The sequence below is a fragment of the Crinia signifera genome, chromosome 8, assembly GCF_055691185.1.
Source record: "Crinia signifera chromosome 8, ASM5569118v1, whole genome shotgun sequence".
Classification (NCBI taxonomy): Eukaryota; Metazoa; Chordata; class Amphibia; order Anura; family Myobatrachidae; genus Crinia; species Crinia signifera.
The window spans coordinates 163582020-163586330 of NC_139224.1; positions in this window are offsets into that span (position 1 = coordinate 163582020).

Here is a 4311-nt window from a genome sequence, read left to right on the forward strand (position 1 = left end):
TATCTTACACCTAGACTTCACTCCTCTTGGTCTCCTTGGTGATAGACAGTTTGGCTTCCCAGTAGATTCTTCAGCCGGTTTGGGCCGTATTCGTCTGCCGTTTCCACCATTGTAAGATATTACTGGGATCTTTATTACAATTCCTATTCCAGAGCACACAACCGAGAGAGCTCCGGTCCCTGTTATACTTGTGCTATAATAGATTCTGAAGTAGACAAAACCACTTTCACATAGAGAGAAAAAAATGAGAGCAGTCTCTGGTGTACAGTAAGTACCTTCTCATCAAACAATGCTTCGTTATGGGGGCTCGAGTCTCCTCACCGCCAGGTTAGGGGGAAGACGACTGACGTACGCTCACCTGTAAAGTACAACTGCTCATTAATGCATACATCAGAGGATACAGTCATTTGGCAGCATGAAACCGTGCAGATATGGTCAAGAGGTTCAGTTGTTGTTCAGTCCAGAACGCCACAATAAAATGTTATAGGATCTATGGAATGGTTGTTGGTGGTTTTGAGCATCTCAGGAACTGCTGATCTCATGGGATTTTAAACATGTCTCTGGAGTCTACAGAGGGTGGGAGCAGACCAATAACATCTAGGCACCTGTAGAGACAGGGTTTTTTTTTTGGGGGTGGGGGGGGGGGGAATGGGGGGAGCGCTAGGGGGTTTGCCACAAATCTGGATTGATAAATTGGCCCCAGATATTTTAGGTTGCTCTGGTGGTAAAGGGGGCTCTCCCCACTACTAGATAGGTTGAGGGCACTCACAGTATATGACCAACCTGTTATCAGGGCCTTAATAGCATACAGTTCAGAATATTCCAACTTCAAAAATCAAATTAAAAAAACTTTAATGAAAAAAAGGAACTGGAACAGTAACCGCTTTTGTATTGATGCCGCCTGGACCGGCAGCTGCCCGCGTTATTGTTTTATTAAGGTATAAGAAGTGCCGTACAAGGTAAGTTGGAGAGAAATGTGTTATCGCAATAAGTGACTCTCAGTATAGACCATTGCATGAGGACATTATAAAGAAAAGCCTCTAAAAACCAGCTAGAAGATGCAATTTGCACCCAAAATAAACCATCTTGTGCTGCAGGCCATACAAATTGTCAGTGTGTGATGATTTAGGATTGGCTGGGGTAGGGGGCTGTGTCCAATCACCATGAGGAAATACAGTATAAACATAAATCTGCCCAGTATTTGTGTGTGAAATGCAACCTTGTAAATATTTAACCTGCATGCCATCAATAAATACTACATCATTATAGTGCATTTGTCCCATTGCATCTCAACATGTTTTATCTAAAATATGTACACTTTGGGGCTTATTCAGGCAATATTGAACGATGAATGGACAGTCTTGTACATGAGGAAAATACAAGACTTCCAATACACTTTAAAACAGACATGTCCAAACTGTGGCTATCCAGCTGTTGTGAAACTATCCCAGCATGCCTTGCCATAGTCTTAGCATTCCCTAATAGCAAAACTGTGGCAAGGCATGATGGGACTTGTAGTTTCACAACAGCAGGAGGGCCATAGTTTGGACATGCCTGTTTTTAACAAGCACTGTTGTGCCATAATAATCTGACCCCACATTGGACTGGATAAAGAATGGAGGATTATCCAGCCAATGTAATTCAGTCCTTGGTTGCGATGGCTTTGGGGTGGCTGGTTTCAGTTAAAGACGCTAGATAAACTATAATGGGAAATCCTTCTAGATTTTACTAGACGGAATCTTATTAGCTGCCATACACAAGTTTCGTATACAGTATGTACCTTAAAGTATAAACACACCTACATTTATAGGTTTAATCATTCTAAATGAAAAGTACTCGAAGTGGGAATTCAGAAGTGTGTGTACGGAAATGTCCCTCTCTGTCCCCTCCCCCGACTCTACCCCCCACTCTTCCCTGCGTAACTCACTCACTTATCTCAGCTCCACACCACTTAAGTTCTCTGCGCTGGGATAGAGGCGGGTAGGAGCAGATAGGTACTGGGGTGGGGTGGAGAATTTATGGGCTAAAAACTGTCACAGCCCAAAGTGAAAGTAAAAACGGTCACAGCTCAAAGATTTATAAAATGCGCAATGGGAGCCAGGAAGCACCTGCCCCTCCAATGGCTTCCACTGCCATGGAGATTAGACAGTCCCTAGCAGAAGAAAGGACTAGATGGGAGGCTAGTAGGTATCCCTCAATGGTGAACGTGTAACCAGCCTCCGATGATAACAGACTACGTGGCGGATGAAAATTGGTGGTTGTACCTATTGATTGTCATCCATTGTCTTTGACTGACTGGCCTATGGCCCAATCAGAACAAGGGTGGGGCTTCACATGTGTCAGGGTGGAAGCTACGCTTTAGTGTCCATTCACATTGGGGAAAATAAAGAAAAATAAACACTCAGTTCTGCTGTACCATCAATGGAGGGAAACAATCTGGCTTCCCCCATCCCCATTGATGCAAAAATGATTCTAAATCGGTCATAAACCATCGATCATTATTTATATATTAAGTTTCTTATATCGCGCACACATATTCCGCAGCGCTGTACAGAGAATATTTGAACACTCACATCAATCCCTGTCCCAGTGGAGCTTACAATCTATGCTCCCTACCACATGTACACGTTGGTGGGAGCCAATTAGCCTACCTGTATATTTTTGGATTGTGGGAGGAAACCGGAGTACCCGGAGGAAACCCACGCAAGTACGGGGAGAATATACAAATTCCGCACAGTTAGGGCCATAGAGGGAATCGTACCCATGACCTCAGCACTGTGAGGCAGTAATGCTAACCATTACACCATCCGTGCTGCCCATGGTGATATGAATCATTGATAGCCAATGGCCATCGTTAAAGGTGAGGTTGGAGTGATACAAAGCAGGGTGCGGGGAATACTGTTTTTTAGGAAGTTTGAACGTACCGCGGTTGTAGTCACACTGATCGAGGCCTGCTGTGGGTTTAAATATCTTATATATGCACAGTACAGAATTAAACCATTTCAACTGATATCAAGTCCCCCAAAATTGCAGCGCTGTCGTGTGTCTACACCTTTAGCAATAACGAGGCTTAATTAATTTGCGAATCATTTGTCACCTAAATCTCCCATCAAACTCTTTTCACTTCATTTAACAGCTTACAAATGTGTGCGTGAAACTCAAAACGAAGGAGTAGAAAAAAATCTGTGAAAAATGTCATTAATTAAAGCTAATTTGTGAACCAGCAGCCGCCGCTTTAGCGCAGATTCCGTCGGTTGTTGTGCAGGGAAACGCCAGGTGCCCCGGAGTCCTTATTATCTGTTTGCTATCAGTTTGCTTTATGATCTTTTAAAAATGAATGGTAGTTGGACTCTGGCGGCTTATTCGCAAACCCCGAAAGTGTTATTTGTCCAATGAGTACCTGTATTATAGGCAGATCTGATCATTAAGCAAGCACTCACAGGAGTGCATGAAATCAATTGCTTATACTGAGCTGATTCCACCAGCGGCATCTGGACAAAACGATATAAAGAGGCTGTGATGTTCTGGGGGAAATGGGAAAATGAGGCCTCATCCATCACTTAGGGGGATATTGATTGATCCACAAGCAACATACAGACTGTGGAGACTGATTATATTCAACAGGACAGTATACAAGAGCCTGTTTTCTACATAATCTCAGGCAGGAGGTACTGTAGCACAATTTGGGATACTGCAGATACATTGGCCATTTATGGCAATAATAAACTCGTTATTGCAATACAATTGTATGGGAAGGAATTTGCAGGTAGCAGCCCATGACGGAACAGTAGCTGCTGGGGCGCATTGATAGAGGAAGGGGGACCTGTGCAGTCACCATTCATCCACCCTCGCTCTCTCTCTCTCTCGCTCTCTGGGCAGCACATTAATAAAAGGTAGTAACTCTTCCAGTCTATTGCTCGTGTGCTGGTCTCCAGGAAAATGGCCGCTGCCTGGTGATTTTGCCAAGCTTCCACTGAAGAGGAATTTTTAGGAAATGGGTTCAGGGTGTTTGCTCTTAGGCACATGTGCAATTCACATACTGAACCCGTTATAGGTAGATACCTCCCAACTATCCTAATTACAGCTAGACAGTCCTTCTGTTTGGACACTATCCCACCCGCAGGGATGGCCATTGACCATCGAAGATGGTTTTTGGCCGATGTTGAATACTTTTGCCATCAATGGGGGAGAACCAGAAATAATATTTTTTTTTTTTTTCAAGGTGCCGGGACACAGAGCATAGGTCCGCCCCCCGACAACCCAGAAGCCCCACCCCCAAATTCTGCTTGGCCTCTGGGCCAGTCAGTCAAA